The 26,174-nt window shown below is 42.7% G+C and overlaps 1 protein-coding gene across 1 annotated transcript in view; it reads left to right on the top strand.

Annotated features, from left to right (window-relative positions):
* Positions 1-12,302: 12,302 nt before the first annotated feature.
* Positions 12,303-26,174, top strand: part of LOC103733079 (ankyrin repeat domain-containing protein 6-like) — a gene marked incomplete at its 3' end in the record, with an annotated part of 107,225 nt that continues 93,353 nt past the window's right edge. Inside the window, exon 1 of the mRNA XM_017797831.1 lies at positions 12,303-12,549. The remainder of the gene's footprint in view (positions 12,550-26,174) is intronic.

Raw genomic sequence — 26,174 nt, 5'->3', positions numbered from 1 at the left:
TGGAGTTATGGACATTTGTTAGCTGCCATGTGGGTGCTGGGATTCGAACCTGGGTCTTCTGCAAAAACAGTCAGTGTTCTTAACCAGTGAGATGTCTCTCCAGCCCCCAAATACTTAATTCTTAAGCATGGTTAAGATTTCTTTTAATGTTTGAACTTGGAAGGTTGTTTCAAATTTTAATTTTTTCTGATTGTCTATAGCTTTTTTCTACCTGGCTTATAGTGTTTCTCTGGCCTGTTGTTAAGTGTTCATCGGATTTTGAGAAATTTAGATGGTTTCCTAAGGTATAACATATAATTTTGCAAAAAATGTCTTCCAAACTTGTTTCTTCTTGAGTCCCCTCCACTTAGCTTCTCTCATCCCTATCCCACCCCTTAGTTAAATATTTGTTTACTTTCTTCTCAAGAAAAGTGATTATTGTCTGGGATTTTCTTTCATAATGACGCACTAGAGTTGCCTCTTGGGTTTTTCGTTGTCTTTAGAACTGTTAATTACCTCTACACTCCTATATTCAGCCCCAAAGTAAATTGCAGAGGGAGAATGGGATGCACAGGAAACACCCATTTATAAAATGTGGTATGGGAGTAGAGTTCTTAAAGCAAAAGTAGCATGCATAACTTCAGGTGATCAGCTACCTTGTCCTGAGCAGGTGCAGAGGCTGTAAATGTTGGGTGTTTCATGCTGGATATTGATTCCCACCATGGTGTTGGTGTTTCATCCTGGGTATTGATTCCAACTGTGATGTTTTCTGTGTCGCTCTCTATTTGCTGCTAGCATTTTAATTCATAGTGTGGGCCACATTAGCTTTGTAATTGAACTTCCTATTTCCCTGGGTCAAGCATCTTCAATATCTAAATTTACTCATCAGTCACTCAGTTAATATGTTTGGAGCACCATTAAGAGTGTCATTGTGTTGCCTACTCTGCAAAAATGTCAGCATGCTATGATCCTTAGTCTTTGGCCATTTCAAGCTTCTTTACTCTGGACTTAGACTAATTTCATCATCAATTTCCCATCAGTTGCTGACCCTGGACCTCAACTTAATTGAATAATCTGCCTTTTTTAAAAAAAAAAAAAAAAAAAAGCAGACAGACATTTCTTTTCTTACCACCCATGCCTGTGCAGAGAAGGCAGACCCACCTTGGAGGCTGAGATGGTTCCTCTCCACCAGCAGCCCCACTGGGTTCCTCCACCACCGTGTTTCTCTACAGCCCTTAGCTCCTGTCACTTACTTGGACTAGCTTTACTTTTGTATGCTCTGGTCTCTCTTGTCAAGGGCAGCAACCAACTCAGTTGTTTCCATTGTTTTCGGCAGTCAAATTACTTGGCCCAGTCTGTCATTAATGTTTCATTCTTGTCTGGTTCTTTTCCTCATTAACATTCTCATCTCTTTCACTGTAAAATAATATCTACCCCAAACCCCCCCCCCCCCAATTCTGCACTCTTTAACTTGAAAAAAGAAAAGAGCAGGTACATTCTAAGAATTTTTTAAAATTTGTTTTTATTTTATGTATATGAGTGTTTTGCCTGCGTGTATGTATGTGTACCATGTGTGTCAATGACCACAGAAAGCAGAAGTTGGATACCCTGGAACTGGAGTTACAGATGGTTTTGAGCTGCCATATAGGTTTTGGGAACTCAACCTGGGTCCTCTGCAAGAACAAGTGCACTTAACCATGGAGTCATCTCTCCAGCCCCTATGTTGATTTTCTAGATAAACAAGTTCATGGTATGTAGCCAAGCATAGTGGTATATACTTGCAATCCCAGCACTGAGGAGGCTGAGGCAGGAGGATTGAGAGTTTGAGGCCAGCCTGGACAGCACAACAAGACTCTGTTTCAGAAAAATCACAACTAAACTAAACCATAAATGAGTTCATTGGAAGAGAATGCAAATAATATCTGAGAGTAGAAATCCATGTAAAAGGGTATTATTACCTAGAGATGTTTTCATTCAATAAAGCTTCTGTCTCATTTTATTTACTTATTTATTTTTTTTAACATTTATTTATTGTGTGTATATGTGTGGACATGTGTGCACCATGGCCCTGTCTCACTTTAAACACAAATATATTCAGCATGTGTGATATAGCTTTAGGACAGTGCTCTACTGATGAACCACTCCCCTCCAAAGACACACAGCTTTTATCAGGGAAAGCACATCTTCTTTCTATTCTGCCATCTGTTCTGAGACAGGCTTTCACTGTAGCTGAGACCCCTGATCCTCCTGCCTCTGCCTTCTGAGTGGGATAACAGGTGTGTGCCACAGTGCTGCTGTTTTAAAATATATATTTTATTGAATTTTTGGCCTTATTTCTCTTTGTTTTATGTTTATTAATGTGTTGCCTACATGTATGTAAGTGTACCACATGCATGAAATGCTCATGGATGTCAAAAGAGGGCATTGGTACCCTGGAACTGGAGTTTTGGATGACTCATAGCTACTATGTGGGTTCTGGGAACTGAACCCGGGCTCTCTGTGAGAGCAGCAAGTACTTTAAACACTGAGCCATCTCTCCAGCCCTGTAATATTTTATTTATTTTTATTTTATGTGTATGAATGTTTTGCCTTATGTATGTAAGTGCACCAAGTGTGGTGCAGCATATACAGGGGCCAGAGAGCATTGAATCTCCTGGAACTGGAGTTACAGATGGTTATTCCTGCCATGTAGGTGCTGGGAATTGAATCCAAGTCCTCTGTAAGCCACTAAACCATCTCTCCAGCCACTTGTTTTGTTTTTTCTTAATTCAGCAATATGTGGGAGGGGCATATTTCGTATTTCTAAAACAGTTCACATTGACCATATTAACCCTCCTGTAACTGTAAAGTATTCCATTGAATAAAAACTAAGGCGCACACCTGTAGTCCCAGTACTTGGGAGGCAGAGGCAGGCGGATCTCTGTGAGTTCAAGGCCAGCCTGGTCTACATAGTGAGTTCCAGGACAGCTGGGGCTACAGGCTGTCTCAAAAAGAGACCCCCCCCCAAAAAAAAAGTAGTTAGGACAGCTGGGCATGGTAGCACATGCCTTAAATTCTAGCACTCAAGAGGCAGAGGCAGAGGCAGGAGGGTCTCTGTGAGATCAAGGCCAGCCTGGTCTTAATAATGAGTTCTAGGGGTTGGGGATTTAGTTCAGTGGTAGAACGCTTGCCTAACAAGCACAAGGCCCTGGGTTCGGTCCTCAGCTCTGAAAAAAAAAGACAAAATAATGAGTTCTAGTTCAGCTGGGGCAACAGGGAGACCCTGTCTCAACAAAACAAAACAAAACAAAACAAAGCAAGTAATTAGGGGGCTGGAGAGATGGTTCAGTAGTTAAGAGAACCTTCTCCTCCTTCATAAGACCTGAGTTCAATTCCCAGTACCCATATTAGGCAGCTCACAACTGCTTATAATTCCAGCTTCAGGGGATTCCAGTGCCTCTACTCTGCAGATGTCTGCATGTGCCCACACACAGATACACACATACACATAATTAAAAATAATAAAAATAAATATTTTGGGGGGGGGTCTTTTGGAGACAGGGTCTCCTGTAGCCCCAGCTGGCCTGGAACTCACTATGTAGACCAGGCTGGCCTTGAACTCACAAAGATCCGCCTGCCTCTGCCTCCCAAGTGCTGGGACTAAAGGCTTGTGCTACCATACCTGGCCAATAAAAATAAATCTTAAAAAAAAAATTAGGGGCTCATTGGTTAAAAGTGCTTGTTGTGTAGTCATGAAGACCTGCATTTAGAGCCCAGAACTCAGGTAATAAGCTTTTTGTGCATGCCTATAACTCCAGTGCTATGGGGGTTGAAGACAGAAGGATGTCTGGGTCTTGCTGGTTGCCAGTGTAGCCTGAAAAACTGGAGTTCCAGGTCAGGAAGAGACCTGAATATGGTGGAGGAGTACGGTGGAGAGTAATAGAGGGTAAATCCCTGGAGGTGAACTTGCTGGGGTATGAAAATCTAGATGGTGTTATTGCCCAGTTACTGCTCAGAAAGCTAAGGTTGTACCCATGTGAAGGTGTGAGTGGAGTTTATTATCTTCCCTGACTGTGGGTGCTGTCAGATCATCCTGAGCTTTGCCAGTTTTATGGTTTTACAGAATTTATCCCCTCTTGTGATCTCCAGCTGTGGTCCCCTCCTGGGAACTGGAGCTGTGATCCTGTCCTGGGAGACTGGAGTGGAGGTCCCCTCCTGTGCGCCAGAGTTGAGGTCCCCTCCTGTAAAGTGGAGCTGTGGTCCCAGCACCCATGTGGCAATTAACAACCTTCTGGAGCTCCAGTTTCAGAGAATCTGACATCCTCTTCTGGCCTCCCTGGGCACTGCATGTGCACCTAATGTACATACATACAATGCAGCAAAACAGACACATAACATTAACTAAATAAGATATTTTAAGTGATTTATTTAAATGTGGATCCCTATAAGATGCACATTCCACGTTGGTCAGGGTAGCTTTGGTCTCTTCTCCTTATCACCTGCCTGCTCGTGCCCTCTTTCCTTTTCTCCAGGCTGTTTGTACTATTAGATCTTTATAGCATCTGGATTTTGCTGGTTGTATCTTTGTGGAGTCATTTCACATTGCTGTTGTCACTATTGCTTTTGGTTTTTTTTACTGGGGATTAAACCCAAGACTGTGTGCATGCTAGGCAAGCCCTTTACCACTGAGCTATATCCCTAGCAATTGTTTTTTTGGAACTGGGGATTGAACCTAGGCCTTCACACATTCCAGGCAAGGGCTCTACTGCCAAGCTATACCCCAACCCTCATTTTACTTTTTATTTTTGGACCAGGCCTCACTAAGTTGTCTAAGCTGAATTTTATCTCGCTCTATGACCCAAGCAGGTCTTAAACTTTCTTTTTAAATTTTTTTATTTAATTTTTTTTTTTTGGTCACCATACCCCAGTGGTTTCTAATGAAAGGTTTATAAATGTAAAGGAATAAGTTAAAACGGAAAAGTAAATGCTTCCATAGACAGGTAAAGTCTGTGGAGAATCTAAGGACAAGAGAATTAATTCCGCCTGGAGTATCTTTTATAAAATGACATTGGAAACTGTCTTTTTTGGGGGTGTATTTTTGAGATGGGGTCTCCCTGTAGCCCCAGCTGGCCTGGAACTCGCTATGTAGACAAGGCTGGCCTTGAACTCACAGCGATCCACCTGCCTCTGTGCTGGCATTAAAGGCTTGTACCACCTGACTGACTTAATTTTTTAAAATGTGCCTGTGTGCATGGTGTACATGCTTGTATGTATGTGTGTTCACATGTGTGTGGGCACATGTGTGTGGTTACTCATGCACATGTATGCAATGTGCGTATATTCACCCAAGGTTGATGCTGAGAATCTTCCTTGATGGCTCCTCCACCTTGCTCTTTGAGGCAGGGCCTCAATCAAACCCAGAATTTGAAGAGATGGCTAGTCTTAGTCTGGTGCCTATTGGAACAACATCTTGGAATATATTTCTTTGAAGAATAGGTACAGAGGTTTGCCAAGATCACTTAGGTAACGGATTAACCAAGAGATCCTGTAGTCATACCTCCTGTTTTTTTTCCACAGGAGGAATAACCTTCTTCCCCTGCAATCCTTCCTTACATCCTTCCATCTCTACACATACAGCTATAAATGCATATGCAGGCATGTACATGTTTATTGCTTAAAGTTTTGGAACTGCTTACAGAGTCAAACTCTGTATAGCTGTGCCCAGAATTAGTGAACTCAGCAGAGATTCACCATGGGGAGTTTAGTAACTGAGGTAATTAATTGCACTTCCCAGGTCTCCCTTACTCTTAGGCTATACACTTCACTATGTATTGTCAAAAACTGCTTGGGTCCATTACCATGACAACTTCCAAGTGAAGAGTGCTAATGCACACCTAGTGTCACTGCCACCACCTCACCTTGGCACCCTTTGGCTGTCTTTCCCAAGCTAAGGCCAACCTGTTGTATTTCTGTCTCACCATCTCCCACTGGCAGGCAGAGTAAATCTTTCAGTCCTGCTGGCACCTGGCTGCTGGTAGCTGAGGCTATGTCTCCACCCAGGGAATTGGAGCTGCGCCAATTCACCTGAAGAAGGTTCTACCCAATGCCTCTGGGTATCTGAGTTCACACCTGCCTAAGAAGTGCCCCAGAGGAAGGAAGCCACACCACTCTGCCCCCAGTCTACCCCCTTACCTGTGTGTTCAGGGATCTGTTTGTACTTTCTTCACATTTACTAGAGTTTCTTTTAAATCAGAGATGTAAGAATAGATCATTTCTTCCTAACCTGGCATCCTAATTTCAAATTTAGGCATTCAATACATATTTTTTCTCTCTTGCCTGTGCCTTTTACTAGGTAATCACTTCTGTAGGTCTAGAGAATTTATTTAAAAGCATATGTATATCACATTTTACAAAGTTTTAATTCCCCAAGTCCCACTTCTTTGTGTGTGTGTGTGTGTGTGTGTGTGTGTGTGTATGTGTGTTTGTGTGTTCCTGCGTGTGTGTGGGGGGTGATACACATTTATGTGTGTTCCTGGAGGCTATAGGTCAACCTTGAGTGTTGTTCCTCAGTAGCCATCCTCCTTGTTCTTTGAGACAGGGTCTTTCACTGGGACCTGGAGTGCACTGATTAGGCTAGATTGGCTGGCTGTCAGGCCCCAGAGATCTGCCTGCCTCCATCTACTCAGCGTTGGAATTACAAAGTCTCCATCTGCCCAACACTAGGATTACAAAGTCAAGAAAGGCCACAAGGCCCAGCTTCTCTGGGGCTTGAACTCAGGTCCTTCTGCTACCAGGTAAGTACCTTATGACTGAGCCATCTCCCTAGCCTCCATTTTGTTTCGTTTTGTTTTTGAGACATTGGTCTTGTAATGTAGGCTGACCTTGAACTCTGTAGCTAGGGATGGTCTTGAACTTTGGATCCTCCTGCCTCTACCTTCTGAGTGCTGGGATTGCAAGCATGTGTTTCCTGTTTCCTAATTCAGCACATGGGCTTTCACTCCAGGGCTATTGTCACATTAAGGGTTGCCACATTCTAATTCTGTTTATGAGGCTGAGAGCTTATTTCAGCTGAACCTGTGTTAGCTGCACTGGCATGCACATGATTAGAACATGTGATGCCATGTCAGCACCTTTGATCCTGTTCTGTTGCCAACGATGAAGACATCAAAGTAAAACAGGCAACAAATAATATCTGGGGCTTTGTTTTGTTTTGTTTTGTTTTTAATTTACTAGTTACTCTTGGTCTTTCTCTTCACAGCTTTTCTAAGAGAAGCTGTCCCTTTCCCAGCCCCCTGCTAGAGGGCCAGCCCCCTGGGATGACTATTAGATGGCTCATGTTACTTTTATGTTTGTTCACATGTGAAATTGTTTTCTGTAGGACAGATTCCTAAATGGAGAGATAGTTAAGAGAGCAAACTTTTACAGGTTTAAAAACTGTTGCCAAATTGTCTTCCAGAAAGAGGGTCCCCATGTATTCTTTTGCTGTAGGTGAAAATGAAACCAACCACTGAGTTCAATGAAGTCTCATGAGGTTGTTTATGGGAAGACAGACAAGCCAGAAAATTTACCTACCATTTTCTAGTTAAGAAATTGATTCTTAGGACCAGAGAGATGGCTCAGGGGTTCAGAGTACTTGGTGTTCTTGCACAGGACTGGATTTGGTTCCCAGCACCCGCACAATGGCTCATGATCATCCTTAACTCCAGTTCCAGAAGATCCAACACCCTCTTCTGGCCTCCTCAGATACCAGGCATGTACATGACTCACTTACCTGCACGGCGGAAGGTGTAGTGGCCCATCCCTTTAATCCCAGCACTTAGGAGGCAGAGGCAGGTGGATCTCTGAGTTCCAGGCCATCCTGGCCTAAGAAATTGATTCTTCAAGTAGCTATATATTAAACATTTTTAACCAGTATAAAATAATTTATGGAGGTTATTTGAAAAGAACATTATTGTTATTTTTGTTTTTACATTTTTTGTTTGTTTGTTTTTTGAGACCTAGAGCTTGCTCTGTAGACCAGGCTGGCCTTTAACTCACAGAGATCTGCCACCACCAGCTAAAATTAAATTCTTAATATTGAATATTTAATACATAAATACTTAAATTGTGAATTATTTCATTTGTTTTTAAAATTTTATCTTTAATTTTGTCTGGGTATGGTGGCCCATGTCTTTAATTCCAGCACTTGGGAAGCAGAGACAGGTGGATCTCTGTGAGTTCGAGATAGCCTGGTCTACATAGTGAGTTCTAAGCCAGCTGGGGCTATAGGGAGACCCTGTCTCAAAAAGACAAAAAAAAAATCATCATCTTTAATCTTTATTTATGTGTGTCTATGTGAGTGTATGCTATGTGTACACAGGTGCCCACGGAGGCCAGAAGAGGATGTCCAGATCCCCTGGAACTAGAGTTATAGGCAGTTGTAAGCTGCCTGATGTGGGTGCTGGGAGCTGAACTTAGGTTCTCTGCAACAGCACTAAACACTCTTGATCGCTGAGCTATCTCTCCTAGCCCAAATTATTTATTTATTTATTTATTTATTTATTTATTTATTTATTTATTTATTTATTGAGTGTGTTTATCTGTGTGTCTATGTATGTCTGTGCCTGTGTTTCTTTCTTTCTTGTTTTTGGTTTTTTGAGTCAGGGTCTCCTTATATAGCCCTGGCTGGCCTGGAACTCACTATATAGACCAGGCTGGTCTTGAACTCACAGAGCTCTACCTGCCTTTTTCTCTTGAGGGTTTGTATTAAATATGTGTGCCACCACACCTGGCATTTCTGGAATTTTCTATGTAATATTTTTTGACCATAATAGCTGAGTGTAACTGAAACCATGAAAAGTGGAGCTGCACATGAAGAGGAACTACCTGGGTTATAGAATCATAGTAGTCTGTCCCATGTTCTGTTTCCATTGTTTCACTACTATTAATATGCTGTGTTATACATCTTTTTGCATAGGTTTTTCCTATAATTATAATTCTTTTTTTACTGATAGAGTCCTAAAGGTAGAAATACAACAAGAAAAATGTTAATCATTTTTCAGAAATGCTGATTTATATATTATTGAATAATTGAGCGATGTTTTTAATTATTTATTTATTTGTATGAGTGTGTGCTGCATGTATGTAAGTGCATCCCTGTCATGAAATTCCCCCAGAGGCCAGAAGAGGGCATCGGATTCCCTGGAATTGGAGTTAAGGACAGTTGTTAGCCACCATGTGGGTGCTGGGAACTAAACCTGGGTTCTCTGCAAGAGCAGCCAGTGCTCTTAACCACTGAGCCATCTCTCCACCCCCCCCCCAATATTTTTAAAGACAAGGTCTCATATATCCCAGGTTGGCCTTCAACTAGCTACCTAAGCATGACCTTGAACTTCTGATCCTCCTGCTTTTACATTCCGAATAAGAGATTGCAGGGATGTGCTTCTCTGCCCAGTTTACTGGCGACTGGAGATCAAACCCAAGGCATTGTACATGTTAGGCAAACACTACTAACTGAGCTACAGGCCCATACCCTCAAGCAAAATTAGTAACAAACTGATTTGTTGAAGTTTTTTATATTATTTGGAATGAGTTTAAAAGTTCTGTATTTCCCTCATTTTAGACTGGAACCTTACTTTCTAGGAATGGTGAGCCTGAAGGAGGCCGTTTCCAATTGAGCAGGTGCTCTCAAGCAGCAAGAGAAAGGTTTATTAGCAAGGATTGCATTTTTGGCTTCATCTTCAAGTTCACATGAGTACATTTTATTGACTCAGTTATAAACACCAAGGACTTGATTTCACCCAGTTTTGTATATTCCCTCTCTTGTGGAGTGCCTTGTATCATTAACTGATAGTTAATGTTAGTCAAAGTGATTTTTAGAAAAGCTCCACTGACAAATTATTTTTTTAAAACTTCACTTTTTCTTTACCCACCTTGACCTCAAACTTGTGATTCTCCTGCCAGTCTCCCGAGTGCACCAGATATGTATCCCTGTGTTCAGCTTAAGATTTTACTTTTGAAGTCAGAAAAGAAAAAGTGAAGTTGTGCATATTTTAAGCATTATATGTAAGGAAATATAAAGCAGAAAGGTGCTAGCAAAACCAACCTGAGAGGCCATACCCCAAACCCCTACCTCCGAGCCCGGGGCTGGGGGAAGGGCATGGCCTCCCTCACAGACTCAGGGTTTTCATATTTTTCTCCCTCAGGGAGGAGGAAGGGGTTTGGAGTAGAAGTTGGGTCACTTCCTACAGGTGTAGGGTAGGTTTTCCCAGTATGAGGAGGGTCAGTCACACAGGACTCCTGTCCAGGAGTGCCCTGTGATTGGGACTGAGCTGTATCAGAGGAGCCAGTGGTGGTGTCTGGTGGTGGTGTTTGTGAGACACAGCCTCCCGGGAAAGCCTGGAAAGTGGCCAGGGAGTGGTAACCATGTGAGAAGCATTCAGGACTTATGATTTCTCCTTCAATAGAAGCATACAACTTAGTAGTGAGTCCCCTCTAATCTTACCTCACAAAGATAACCAATGAATCTAGGATGCATTTGCCCATTTCCCCCCAATATTTTAAAAATACAGTGATGTCCATCCTTAGTAATAATAAATGAAATACAAAGTAAAGAAAAATGAGATTTCTCTCTCCATTGATGAAGTTCTCAAAGATAAAACCAAAATGTCAAAGAAACCTGATTAGTGCCTGATTGTGCTGATGGTTGCACAGGAGCTAGGCATGCCCTCAGAATGTGATTAACAATTCTCTCCTTGGGGAACAACCTGATAGTCATTATCCAAGTTTTACATGTGTTTCCTGTTGACTTTAGAAAGCCTGTTGATAGCTGTTTAATAATGTTAGGGATGGTGCTAGAGGACTAAGAGTTCTGCTCGTGGCCAGCAGCAGTGTGATTTGTACATATGTGATCTGAGCATCCGCAGCCTTCTCATGAAGCTTGATGAAGTTGAATCCAAGTCGGCTGCATACAGAACAGTTCCAGGGGCCATGTGGGTCTAGGCAGTTCTTCACAGCTCGTCAAGATACACTTCCAGGGAGGGAAGATTTCTGCCATTACCTCTCCCAAGGCACAAAAAGTTGGTGTCCACCCAGGTCCCTACACAGAAGGCACTTTCCAGAAACTCCCTCCTCCTCTATGCTTCCAAGGTCTAAATCAGCAGTGAGGTTCTTCCCATGAAATATCCATAAAGTGCAATTGAACATGAAACACTTTGTAAGTGATCCGAATTATGTCGGCTGCTTTTTGAGCAATGGGAGAAGAAAGGAAAAAGAATTTAAGGAGCTGCTATCCAGTGTGCCAAGCTTGCTATTTCCAAACCATCATAAATGGGTCACAGATCTGTACTTTGTAATTTCAGAATAACTAATGCTAGGGTTGTTTTTTCAGCATTGAAAGTGGCCTCATCCTAGTATAAATCAGTCAATATCACACAGTTGGGTCTTGTTGCCTTGTAAATCAGTATTTTTATTCTGTACTAACTTTGCTTCTAGGTCTAAGATCCTGAGATCTGTTCTTAAGGCAGACCCCCTACATCTGTGAATTCCCTGAAGCCCAGCTGATTTCTGTCAGGTAGTTCCCCAGGCAACCCAGAGCAGCCCGGAGGAGAGGCCCCTTGCTCACTGACAGGGTGTAGAATCTTTCCTTGTTAGAAATCGACCCCTGCTTATGCAGATGCTGTCTCCACACAGTCATCAGACTCTTCTGCTGTCTGGAGCCCCTGAATAAATCTTCTCTTTGTATCCTTCAGGATTGAGGATCCTCCCGGTGTCGAATAATTTCTCCCTCACAAGGCCGGATCCCTAGGATTTTCACCCTCCTGGCTACCACTCCCAGATAGCAGTACACAGGCCATATTCATAGTACTGCACTTCTGATAGAGAGCCCAAAAATCCTTAGGTCAAAGAGTTTGCTGTCCCTCACACCAGACCGTTGTCTCAAACTATCATAGAAACAAAGTCCCGAGCGGTTGCTTTTTGAGTTCAAGCAAGAGATGCAGCAACCGTTTCTCTGAAACTTTTATCTTTTTTGTTTTCGGTTCTCTCTTTTTTTCATTTTTCTCTTTTTAAATTCCGAATGCGTCGATGGCTCTTATCTAAAGCAAGCATCTCTCCCAGTGTAGTGTCCTGGACAGTTTGAAAAGCCTGGCTGCAGCCGCTGATGTATTCACCAGGCTCCGCGTAAGGAGGGTGGCAAAGCCCTTCCAAGGAGTTTGCCAGATGCTTGCTGGAGCCGCAGAGCCAAGGCTTCCAGACGGGGCACCAAAACCCAGGCCCCGGTTGCCAGTCTTGGCGAAGGAGCGGCAGGCTGAGGTTTGGGCATTGACATGTAAATGTCAAAGCCCGCCACCCCTCCCAGACAGACCCGCCGCAGCCGCCGCGCCTCCTTCCGCGCACACAAAGCCGCCCCGGCTGCTGCGCGCCTTTGTGCGCCGCGGCCCCTGGTCCCCGCCGAGGCCAGTCGGTGAGTATCCCGCCAGTGTCCTCCATGGTAAACCGAGCTTCGGTCTGTGCCCGGACGGAAGGTTCTCCCAGCCCGAGGGGCACAAGTGGTGTCTTAGGAATGCCCTTTCCTGGATGTGGACAGAGGCCCTTGACAGGGCAGTCTACTAGGTAATTATTCATTGGATTTGTTGTAGAGAGACATATTTGCATACCGGTCTTGCAAAAGAAGACTGGATGCCTTGTTAAAAGTACTTTTTGGAATTTACCTGAAATTTCTAAATGGTCAATTAGGGGCATTATTTCTTTTCTTCCTTTGGCGGGAGGAGAGGGGGAACTGAGGATGGAATCCAGGGCCTGGGGCGTTGTGGACCAGCACATCCCTCCTTCCTCGCCCCCGCCAACCTTGGGGCTTTGTTCTTTCTGCTGTTCTTTCCTACCCTCCTCACAGGGTCTCACATTCCGGTCCTGGCTGGCCTCCGTTTCGAAGTTCTTCCTCAGTCTCGTGAGTGCTGGGATGAAGGCCTGTACTACCATGTCCAGCTTGCACACACCAGGCTTTCTGTATTTCGCTACTCTGCTGACCCTCTGTAACCTTCCTCACTTACCTTCCTCCTTGTTTCTAGTGTTCTAAAGTGTGTATTGATGGTAAACTGTGTGCACTGGTAAATTAATTCCTAAAAGATGGGTCATTGAGTTGGGATGTCAGAAGTGAAGGGAAAATTACACAACATTAAAAAAGCACAAATAAAGCACAATAAACAATGTATGTGCTGAAAAAAATTTTTGAGTGTGTGTGCATGTATGTGTTCATGTTGGTGTGTGCACGTTTGTGCCTGTGTGCAGGTGTGTCAGATATCTTCCTCTGTTACTCTCTACCTTATCTTTTGGCACAAGGTCTCTCATTGAATCTGGAGCTCACCAGTTGCCAGCGATCCTCCTGTCTCTGTCTCCTCAGCGTTAGGGTTACAGGTGCAGGCTGTTTTGCCTGGATTTTTATGTAGGCCCTGGGGATCTGAATTAGGTCCTCAGGCTTATGCAGCAGTCACTTTACTGATTGATTTCCCCCTGAAACATCAATGGAAGAATTGATACAGTGCTGCCGTCTTAAATTCAACACAGGAATTGTAACTACAGGGTGCTCCTATCTTATGGTGGGAGGTGTATGTCTGAGATGTTTGGGTCTGATAGTGCTACCTGTGCTTTAAGAGCTAGAAAGATAGTGTTTAAAATACAAACTTGGATTTCACATTCAAAATACTGAGTACTGCACCGAGAGAATTTTGTTATTTTATTTATTTACTTATTTATTATTTGTTGTGCTGGAGATTAAACCTAGTGCCTGGTGCGGTAGGCAAACACTTTTTTTTTTTTTTTTAATCAGTGAGCTATACCCCTAGTCAAGTAGAATCTGGATTAAAAAAAAAAAAAAAAATCCCAAACCCTGGATGTAATGGTCTGTATTCTGGCATTCAGCTGAGGCAGGAGGTTGAGAGTTTGAAGACCTTGACTCAAAGAAAAGGAAGAAAGAAAGGTCTTGAAGTAAAAGATTTTATTTAATAAAAGATGTCTCATATAGAATATTTGGCTCTTTATAGAGATTGGGCTTTTAAAGAAAAGGTTTTTTAAGAAACTGCACATCTCCCTCCCTCTCTCTCTCCATTCTTCCCTGTCTCCCTCCTATTATGTGGGTATAGATAGCTTGTAGAAGGGATTCCTTACACAATGCATCTTTAAGCTTTGACTATTCAGACACTGTTTTGCTCTTTTAGAGTAATTATAGTAATAAAATTCTAAGCTTGCATACCAACATGAGGCCGGGAAAAGCTCAAGCAGTCCTTCACCCAGAACCCAGAAATCCTACTATTAAGTGTGAAGTATGTTTTTTATAGATAAATATAGCTAGGTTTTGGCAATCATGAGCATCATTTGGGGAGTTCAGTATGGTGGGAAGAACACTAAACAGTTTTGAAACATGAACTCTGTTTCTAGCTACCCAGGTGACCACAGACAAATGATTCTGAGCTTTAGTAATGGACTGACCCAGTGGCTCTCAACTAGGACCTCCTAAAAACACTGAGGCAGGAGCTGGAGAGAAGCTCAGTGATTAAGAGCACTAACTGCTCTTGCAAAAGACCTGAGTTCAGTTTCCACTACCTTCATGGCTGCTAACAACTGTCTGTAACTCCAGTTCCAGGGACACCCTCTTCTGTCTCTTCCATGGGCATTGCATGACACAGGTACATTGACAGACATGTAGGCAATGCACTCAAACACATAAAATAAAAATAACAAATAAAATATTTTTTGACCATAAACATATTTAATACATTTTTTTGGTTATACAGTCATTTATTGTGTGAAAACAATGTTTCCAAATAAAATATTTTTTAAAATACTGAGGCAGAGCACTTTAGGCTGTTATAATGTGTAGGAGCCCTAATGCTTGAGGACTCTGGATACTAGGCATCTTGGAATGCTTAAAAGCACTGGCTAACAACCATTCGTAACTCCAGTTCCATGGGACCCGATGCCCTTTTCCGAGCTGTAAGGGCATTGCATGACATGGGTGCACTTCCCTACATGCAGGCAATACATTTATACACATAAAACTAAAAAATAATAAATGAAATATTTAACTGTAGGGTAGTATATCAGGAATGTATTTTTAATTGATGTGCTGTTTTCAATCACAAAAATGATTTAACTAAGGAATAAGAAAAAATTGACAGCCCTGGCAGTAACTATATTTTGATACATATCTTGTCAATCTTTTAAAAGTTTTACAAAAGTGGACTGGTAGTATATGATGTTTTATAATCTTCTATGTTCATTTGGTAATATTCCATGTGCATATATGTCTTTTTGACATAGCTATTCTGTGATTTTACATGTTCTTAGTGTAGGCTGCTACCAGAATATCATAGATGATGTGGCTCAAGCAGTCACAAACGTATTTCTCATAGTTCTAGTGTCAGGCAAGTCTGAGATCAGGGTGCCAGCACTGGGCTGGGTCTCATGAGGGCTTCTCGCTGGATTGAGGGTGACCATGTCCTTCTGTGTCTTCACATTCAGAGGACAGCAAGAGGGACGAGTTCTCTTTTGTCTTTTTTTAGCAGGGCACTAATCTCATGAAGGCTTCACCCTCACAACCTAAAGATCACCCACATGACAACTAACAACCATCTGTAACTCCAGTTCCAGGGAATCAGACACCCACTTCTGGCCTCCACAGGCATTGTGTGACATGGGTACACACATACATGCAGGCAAAATACTCATAAGCACAAAACTAAAAATAAATAAATAATAAAGTCAGAACTTGGTACTGTTAGATATTGTCTTTTCAGTATCCACATACTGAAAAGTCCCACTCGCCAGTTTATCCCCCCATTACTAGTTATGCTTATGCTTACACTGATATCCTTTAGGGTCATTTCCCAAGTGTGGAATTTCCAGGCCACAGAGCAAGGCTTTGAAGGTTTGGGTGCATATTGTCACATTTCCTTACAGGAAGCTGGTCTCAGCATCATGAAAATTAAGCTCAGCTTCCCTCTAATGTGCCCTGGATCTCCCCTTTTCAATCACTGGGACTATGAATTCATTAGTAGTGTTCTAGGGCAAATGTAACTGAGCAAATAGATGTTACAAAGCAAATTACAAATACCATTTTATAGTCAAATAAAAAACAAAAGTGGGGGCTGGGTAGGTGGCTCAGTGGTTAAGAGCACGGGCTGCTTTTGCAAAGGATCCAAGTTTGGGTCTTAGCATCCACATAGCAGCTAATAACCATCTACAACTCCAGTTTCAGGGAATCCAGCACCTCTTCTTGCTTCCATTGGAACTGCATAACACGGGTGCACTTACATACATGCAGGCAAAACACTCATACACATAAAATTAAAAAAAATTTTTTTTTTATTGAAAAGAACAAAACCAGCCCATGTACCACTTGGCTGTCAGATCCCCTCCACTAGCCAAGATGCTGTTTGTCAAAGGATGTGGCTGCCTAGTGCTCTTTCTCTAACCCGGTTCACTTTCTGGACACAATACAGGGAAAAAATTGTCTTCAGCAACATGACAGGAAAACTACATGAAATTAGCTAAATAAATTATAAAATGAGAAGTTAGTCCTTTATTTTGTGGTACATAAAAATAATATTGTATATACATCATGAAGAAGGCTGTAGGTTGGTGCATGCAGACAGTATCCACACTGGACTCTTGGGTGCGTGACGTGGTGTTGCTCGCTGTGGCCCAGGTTTCTTGTATGGCATGGTGTGCTACCACGTGCTGGATAATGAATCAGTTTTCTCCCAGCATCGCTACTGGATGGCTGAGACCTCTCTTACACCAAGCACTGCCCAGCCTAGCCTTCAGCTGTGTCCAGTGCAGTGCTGACTCCAGAGCCTGCTTATGTTTTGTTCTCAGCCTATCGGTGAGTGTTTGCTTAATAAGTACAAATGTAAACATGAGCATTCAAAGCACATGATAGTGCATTTATGAGGGAAGCATTCAGACAGTTCAGAGTCTGTTTATTCTGTGACGTTCCCTTTAAAGTCACTTTCCAGATCTTTGAAAAATACATCTTAGAACACTAGAATTTACTCAGGAAAGAATGACTTGGTTTTCAGACACTGTCCAAGGTACTTTGGATAATTATTGACATTTCCCAAAGAAATATGTGCAAAATTCTTACTATGTTTGATTTGAATACTTGATTTGATTTTGCTTTCAATTTTGATCATGTTCCACTATAAGAAATACATTTTTAGCCGAGCGTGGTGGCGCACACCTTTACTCCCAGCACTGGGAGGCAGAAGCAGGCAGATCTTTGTGAGCTCGAGGCCAGCCTGGTCTACATAGTGAGTTCCAGGACAACTGGGGCTACAGGGAGACCCTGTCTCAAAAAGACAAAAAAAAAAAAAAAAAAAAAAAAAAAAAAGAAAGAAATACATTTTTACATAGTGATTTAGTATTATACATACATGTGTAAGCACAAGAATGAGACAAATGTTTCCCAACATGCAGTGCATGTTGGTTTCTTCTGGTTTATAATTTCATTCTTTAAAATGCTGTATGTGACCCATTAACTGGTTCTAATGATTTACAAGTAAGCCATAGCCCACAGCTTGGAAATTCTGTGCTACAGGTGTGTTCTTGTGTCAGCTGACTGTAGCCTTGGCAGGGACTTACAGCCTTCCTTTTCACCGTGGAACATATTGCTTTCTTGGTGCTGGGACAAGAGCAGACTGTTACATGCTCAGGGCAGCACCTCTCAGTGCTTCAGGGCTGAGCAGGAAGTCAGGGCTGCGCCCACCCTTGTATTAGCTGTCTGGGTACTTGAACAGCTTTTCTTTTGAACATCGGTCCTTCCCTGGATTGCCTGATTGCAGCTGATGACTCTACCTGAGAGGAAGGTTTAAACAAAGGCAATAATTCAGTGTGAGTGCCCCTGAATCATGTCTTTGTCTCTGCCCTTCACAGAACAGAAGGAAGCGGCTCATTATTAAGGATGCCAACTACCTGTGGATTGATACTGCTATAGACAGAACTGGCTTACTTTCCAGTTAGTAGAGTCTATTTGGTTCCCCAGTCTGTGTTCTGAATAATCCAGAAAAGGTTTTCCTTAGGTCTACTCAGTCATCTATGCCTAAGAGTTTATCATAAAAATTTGGAATTTTGAATCTAAGGATTTTGTCTTCTAGAACTCAGATATCACTGGACAAGAGAATGTGTTGTTTGTATCAGATGACAATGTGGAGCTGGGGTGAGGAAGGTGATGGGGAGACTGGAGGACTGACCAGAGCAGGAGCAGAGTTGGCTGCAGCCAGTAGAAACTTCTATGTGTCATTGGTCATGAGACAGTTCTGTGAAATTGTGGAGCCCCTTGAACATCTTTGTGAGAATTATATGAATACCTGTGGTTCTGGGTGGATCGAGCAGGGTTTGGAGAGGAAGCAGTTGATGCTCATCAAAGGGACCAGAACTCTTGGCACCATTTGCCAAGCAGAGAGTCCATGGTCCATATTACCTGATAGGCTTGTGTTTTGTTTAACAAATTTATTCCAATACAGAGAATGTGAGCTGCCCAAGGCTTACATTTATTTGCCTGGTACTTGCTAAGTACTTTGCATTCATTTCATGAAAGCATTTTCTGGCCATTAAGATTGGCTCAGATGACCACACTGTCATTGCTGGCTGTCTATTTTTCCAGTTGCTGCTGATCATAGAATTTAAAACTAGGAAAGATTTTAATAGTCATGTTGGCCAGTGGCTTTTAAACTGTGGTTTTCTAACCTATTACTAGGGCATAAATCAATTTAATGGGTGTACTGACAGTTTGAATGGCTGAGAACTCTATAAATATTTATCTTTCCACCAGGTATTGTACAGTACACAGATATGTAACTCTTCCTTATGGTAGGGGCATATACAGTAGGTTTCATGTGAGTGATACAGATGGATCAGCTCTTTTGTTTGACAAATATTCAGTGTCATTGGAGCCTCTTATCATTTATATGTACTGGTGCACTGGAGGTGCTGGGGTGCCCAGATAGGTAAAAATAGACCTTGCTTTTACTATGCTCAAGAGACACGTTGGGGAGACAGGCATCAAAGTCCACTGTGACAGAGTGCTGGCTACCCTAGTGAGTACTGGCCTAGGCTCATACCCTGAAGAAACATAGGGAGCTCCGCCATGAGCAGTGTAGAATGTGGTGTTTAAGAGAAGAAAGAAAAAAACAGCCTCTGAGGTTTGGAACACAAGGTCAGGAAGACTTGTGCAGACAGATAGCCTGGCCGTCCTATAACCAACGACACAGAGAAGTTTCTGCTGCTGCTCTGGTCAGTCCTCCAGTCTCCCCACCACCTTCCTCACCCCAGCTCCACATTGTCACCTGATAGAAACAACATATTCTCTTGTCTAGTGATATTTTCATATTGATCAGGAGTTCTGGGAGAACAAATACTTAGATTCAAAAATACCAATTTTTTTTTTTTTTGATCTTTTTGAGACAGGGTCTCTCTGTAGCCCCAGCTGTCCTGGAACTCACTATGTAGACCGGCCTTGAACTCACAGAGATCTGCCTGCCTCTGCCTCCTGAGTGCTGGGACTAAAGGTATGCACCACCACACCCAATACAAAATACCAAATTTTTATGATAAAGTCTTTGGCACGGGTGACTAAGTAGACTTTCTAAGGAAAACCTTTTCTTGGTGCTTCAGAACACAGACTCGGGGAGCCAGAGAGACTCTACTTACTGGAAAATGAACCAGTTTTGTGTCTAACAATATCAATTCACAGCTTGCCCTGGGCAGGGATGTCTGTGTCTAACGGGAGACTGTGAATGCACCTTTATTTGGGTTAAGTGTGTTTGCATACGTCATTCAGGTAAGAATTTTGAGATGAGGACATGGTTCTGGATTGTCTGAACCCTAAAATCCGATGGCAAGTATCCATAAGAAAGAGATGGGAAGATCGACATGTACTTTAGAGAAAGCAGAGGCCATACAGCCAGAGATGCCAGGCTTGCAGTGATGGAGCCACAGTGCTGAGGGAAGTTGGAAGAGGTGGGAACACAACCTCCCCCAGAACATCCAGTGGGGACAGGGCCTGTGACATCTTGGTTTCAGAATTCTGTACTCCAGAATGCAAGAGAAGACATTTCTGTTGATTTGAGCCACAAACTGTGGTAATTTCTTATGACAACTTTGAAAATGCCTACAGCCTGGGGAGGGAGGATGATGGGGTTAGGGACAGGTGACCCTAAATATCTCTTTGCTTTTTTTTAATTAAAAATTTTTTTTCTAAGTGTGCGTTTTGCCTGTATGTATTTAAGGCACCCATGCATGCAATGCCCATGGAGGCCAAAAGAGGGTGTTGGATCCCCCGTAACTGGAGTTACAAACTTATTAGCTGCCATATGGATGCTGGGAACTGAGCCTGGGTCCTCTGCAAAATCAGCCCGTGCTCTCCAAAACTATGAGAGCTAGCCTTCAGGGGAGGTGGCTTCCAGGTCAGTTCCAGCTCCATTGCTCCAAATCCTATTCCCGAAGCATGTTTTGTCTTCAGCAGTAGGGCCTTACCTTCAAGTTCTGGGAGGCAATCAAGGTCTGTGGCAATAGCCTGGGTAATTTTGTGAGTCACTTGGACCACCCTGGCCAACCACTCAAAGGTTTCTCCTGTCTAGCACTGTTTCTTGTTTTGTAGCCTTTAGCAATACACATGGACTCACGTAGAGATAATGTATGTATAATTTGTCATTAGGCTGTTGAACTAATGTGATTCCCTCTGGCTTTTTATATTAGCTAGGCATCATTTATCTCTCCTCTCTCCCTGTCTAACTCTTCCACCATGGCTTCTCCATTTAAAGTGTCCCCATCTTCCCCATTTCTCCCTTGATAGTACCAGTCTCCTATGGTCCCAACTCTCTTGAGCACCTTCTTTCCCAAAGTTCTACTCCTTGGCATATACTCAAAGGACTCATCCCATTGCAAGACACTTGTATATTCATTTTTGTTGCGTCTCTTTTCACAGGAGCTATGAGATGGAAGCAACCTAAGTGTCCCTCAACTGATGAGTAGATAATGAAAATGTGATACATTTATACAATGGAGTTTTACTCAGTAAAGAAAAACAAAATCATGAAATTTGTAGGTAAATAGATGGAACTAGAAACTGTTATACTACATGAAGTAACACAGACCCCGAAAAACAAAAGATGTATGTTCTCCCTCATATGTGGATCCTAGCACCAAATCTTTATATGTGAGTATGTATCCAGATATAACTGCAAGAACCAGGATAATGAAAAGGAATTAGGGAGGTAAAGGGAAAGAAAGAACCTGAGAGAGAAGAACAGTAGGAGACAGGTGTTACAAAGGGAGAAATGGATAAAATGTGGGTATTTAAATGGGAGGGTTATATAAGGAACTTTGGGGATAAAGGGAAAAGAAGGAGCTCAAGGGAGGTGGAGTCATAGCAGACAGAAATTATCAAGGGAGAAATGGATAAAATGGAGGTATTTAAATGAGGAGAGGAAGAAGGGTTATACAGTTGTTTTTTTTTAAATTATATTTCAATTTATTTATTTTGGGGAGAAGGGTGTGAGTAAGCCTATGGGCTTGTGGAGATCAGATATCTTGCAAGAGTCAGTTCCTTCTATCTGGGTCCTGGGGATCAAACTCAGGTGGCCAGGTTTTACACACTGAGGAATCTTGCTGGCCCCTAAATATCTTAAAACTGAAGGAATATGAGAAAGTTATAGATGCAGGAAGGTTGCTGGCAGCATTCTCCTGCCATTTTTCCTGAAGCATGCTTGCAACCTGGGCAAGATTCTCTGGCCTTCCATTATTTGTCATGAGACCCTCATGTGATAGGTGCCCTTCCTGTTCTCATAGGAAGGGAACTGTGCCCTGGAGATGAACAGCCAGAGAAAAATCTAGACAAGAAGACTTTGCTTAAAGTTTCTTCTGTTTTGTTACCCATGAATCAAACTTTTTTAAAAAAATATTTATTTTTTTGTTTATTTTTTGAAATGTATTTTTATTTTATGTGTGTGTTTTGCATGCATGTAAGCGCACTTGTGTGAACAGTACCTCTAGAGGTCAGAAGAGGGTATTGAATCCCCTGGAACTGGAGTTCCAGAACTGGAACAGACAGATTTTATCCACTATGTGGGTAGTGGGGACTGAACCCGGGTCCCCTGGAAAAGTAGCAAGTGCTCTTAACTGCTGAGCCATCTCTCCAAACTTTTAAATTTAAGCATACTTCTTGTCTTTCTACTTCCTTATAAGCCTATCACTAAAAAATATATATTTCCAGGGCTGGAGAGATGGCTCAGCAGTTAAGAGCATGGACTGCTCTTGCAGAGGACCTGGGTTCGATTCCCAGCACCCACATGGCAGCTAACAATTGACTCCACTTCCAGGAGCTCCTATGCTCTCTCCTGACCTCCACCAGCACTGCACATCACAGGTGCACTTGCACACATGCAGGCAATATACCCATACACAGAAAATAAAATTAATAAATAAAACATTTTTTTAACAATACAGGTTTCCCTGTCTCATCTGGTCTTCATTTCCTTTAGTCTCCCGTGTTACTTTAAGCTTAAGTAATAAATATCTATGGTTTTCTTGTCTTAATCGTCTTTTGTTACTGGGATATCTGCCATGATCCCAGTGGTGGGTGAAAGATGTTTTTGTCCCTTACAGGGGCATTTCTGGGGCGAGCACAGGGCCCAGTAGACAAAGCTGTGTTTGGGAAAGACAAAGTGAGCTATCCAGCCAGAGCACAGGCTTTGTGTGGAGAGTAACAGGAGCTCTTCCCAGAGCCTGTGGCTGACTCCTTGCCTTTGTGGTAGCTTGAGTAATAACTTGTTTATAAAGGATCATTTGATAGTTCATTTTACCACCTCGGGTAGGCTCTGAGCATCAGGTCACCAGCAAAAAGTGCACACTGAGGTGTTTGTTTTCCTGGCTGCGTTCCTTTGTGTATGTGTAGACATGATAAGCGAGTCCTGATTTTGGACCTTGAAGAGAACCTCTCCCCTAGAGTCACTGTCATCACTCACCACATTTGGTTCTAGGATGTGCACTTCCTGTTGTCTTTTCCAGAAAAGATTTATTTCTGTAACATTTTTTTTCTTTGAAATACGACTATGTTTAGTCATTGTTGTGAAGGAAACATCTTTAAACCTGTAAAGAACCTGTAAAGAAACAAACTCTTCAGCAAGAAACCGGTCCAGGCCTGTAACAGAGATTCATGAAGACTTTCCCCTCCAGAACTAGAGTATTTGGCTCCTTTTTTCTTTTTTTTTTTTTTTTTTTTTAATGAGTTGGAGAGCATACACAAAGACCTGTTTGGACCTAAGGACTGGTCCAAATTTAAGACTGAGTAGGTGAGGGGGAGAGGGGGTTGTCTGCCTTCCTATCTCAGATTGACCCGTAGGTAGGCCCAGGGCTGAACCTACTGCCTTCTGTTGCTAGGCTGCCTCTGAGAGGCAGATGCAGGTCTGTCTTTCACCCGGGATTCTGATGGGTAATAAGTAAATGGAGTTACTTTACAACTCAGAATTCTTCCCACTGGTGCTTCAGTGACAGGTTGGGAAGTTGTGCTTTCATAGCAATTTCCAGGTATTCAGTGAGTTCATTTTCTACCACAGGATAGAAAAGCACTATATTTCCTGAAAAGTAGTGCCTTTAACCATAGGGCTTTATAGGAATTCAATACCATAATTTAGTGCATTCAATATGGTGCATTTATTGGATACCAGCCCTGTGCTGCATGGATATTTTTTTCTTCATTTCATTTACCCTTTATAACTACCTGCAAGTTGCAGGAATCACTGCCACCTTTTTAGGTGAGGAAACTGGCTAGACTATTTCTTACTCAAGTCTTCCCTCCCTCCTTCCCCCCCCTCACTTCTCCCTTTCCCTCCTCTCCTCTTCCCTCCCCTCGGAAGGAAACTGAGGCCTATACAGCTGCTGGTCCCTTGAGGAGCTTCTCAGGAGTTGAGCTCCAGAGCTCCCAACCTTGCTTTCCAGAAGGCAAGGAGCTACTCACTCTCCTTTTCTTTCTCTTCACACAGAGGCAAGATCCACGGAGAGAAGCCAGAGACTGCCCTGTGAGATCCAGAGTAGCAATGGTCCTTGAAGTGCCCAACATTTAAAAGTAAAAAGATGTTGGGGCTGGAGAGATGGCTTAGCATTTAAGAGCACTAGCAGAAGACCTGGGTTCAATTCCCAGGTCTAACAACCATTCATAACTCCCTCTTCTGACCTCTGTCGGCATTGCAGGACAGGGGTGCACTTACATACATGCAGGCAATACACTTATACACATAAAATAAAAAAATTTTAAAGTAGAAAGATGCATCTGCCTGAAAAAATTACACCAGGCAGACCCGACATTAAAAATCATCGTGTGTGTGTGTGTGTGTGTGTGTGTGTGTGTGTGTGTGTGTATCTGTGTCTGCCTGTGTCTGTGTGTTTAGATAATGAACAGTGATTGGAACAGAAAAGGCATCAGTTGTTTCCTCAGTAAGTCACTGAACTGCTGAACGTTCTCACTGACAACTTGTAATTTGGGAAGAAGGTCATGCTCATTCCCCGGAAGAATGGGGAAGAAAGCACCTTGGAAATTATGAGAGGCTACACTTTTATAAGTTCATAATTATCATCACAGGAAGAGCGATGCTTTTAGTGCCTTTAGGCATTAATAATAGGCAGGCCTAGTGTGGCAGGCCTGTGTGTCATAGTTTTAAGTTTCTGTGTACTCGTGTTGTAGTTTATTAGACAGCTTATTGTATTTCGGGCCATTGTAAGTCATAAAGGTAAGTAGGATGCACGTAGCAGAGCCAGGACAGTTCTCAGCTTAGTCAGATTTTTCTGGCACAGAAAAACCACAGCATGTGGTGTGCCTGAGACAGGCTGCGTCACGACCCGCTTACAGTAAGGCCAGTTCTTACAGAAGTGACTTTTATTGCATTTACCTACAGAACACAGGGTAACTAAGTTACTTGCTGGCAGAGGCAGGTAGATCTCTGTTGAGTTCAAGGCCAGCCTGGTCTGCATAGTGAGTTTCAGGCCAGCCCCACTACAGGGAGACCCTGTCTCAAAAAGACCAAAAAAAAAAAAAAAACACAAATACACACATACTTTCTTTAAGTGAAGACTCTTGTATCTCCTTCCACAGTGCTGGAGAGCACCAGTGAGTGGAGCTCAGATCCACATTTGCATGCAGAAGAGCGATACCTTCCTGGCAGATGCAGCTCCAGAGCAGTCAGGGCCTGGTTGCTTGGAGTTCCTTAGGCTTACTGAAACATTCCTTAGAAACCCATTGCCTTAAAGAGCCTCCAGAGCCTCAGCCAAGAGTTCTGCATATTTAGATATGACTTTGCCACCATCAGAAACCCACAAGGCATCTGCCTGGAAGGAAAGAAAACATAATGAAATGCCTGTTGACTGTGCATCATGCGGTTTCTTTTCGTTAAAGAAAATTACTTATATCAGAAACTTGAGAAGTGTCATTTTTATGGTTAGCATCTGTTTGAAGACACTTGAAAAATAATCCACCACCACGTGTGCCACATCTGATGTGTAGTACTGTAACGGTGTTTTACATCTTCTTTTTGTTTCTTTCTCATTTAAAAGGTGTCTTTAGGCTGAGTCTTTAATGTGAGAAAACTAGAGACGGCTCGATGACTTGCCCCACAGGGTTTCTCTGTACTTTTAATGGGTTTAGCTTTGGGACAGTTTCTCAGTGAGTCACCTTCACTGGTTTCCAGATGAGCACTCTGGTCAGTAGCAGGCCTAGAAGATTTTGTTTCTGTTGGTTTTTAAAAAATATTTTATTTATTATTTTATGTGTCTGAGTGTATTGCCTGCATGTATGTAAGTGCACCCATGTCGTGCAGTGCCTTGGAGGCCAGAAGAGGGCATCAGATCCCCTGGAACTGGAGTTACAGATGGTTGTTAGTTGCTATGTGGTACTGGGAACCAAACCTGGGTCCTCCGCAAGAGCAGCTGGTGCTTTTAACTGCTGAGCCATCTCTCCAGCCTGTTGTTGTTTTTGAGGGAGTCTTGATATGTGGCCCAGGCTGGCCTCAAACTCTTCTGCCTTAACCTCCTGAGTGCTGGGATTACAGGTGTGTGCCACCATGCCTGGCACAGTCACCTAGCTCCTATATGCTTGCTGTTCACATTGACTTACACTTGCTCTTAGATTCCTTTCTGTCCCATTTCTTGCCCTGGCTATTAAATGTTTGTGGCTTTCCCCACCCAGGATACCA

This window comes from Nannospalax galili, unplaced genomic scaffold, assembly GCF_000622305.1.
Source record: "Nannospalax galili isolate Female #2095 unplaced genomic scaffold, S.galili_v1.0 scaffold375, whole genome shotgun sequence".
Classification (NCBI taxonomy): Eukaryota; Metazoa; Chordata; class Mammalia; order Rodentia; family Spalacidae; genus Nannospalax; species Nannospalax galili.
This window is presented reverse-complemented; position numbering and strand designations above follow the sequence as displayed.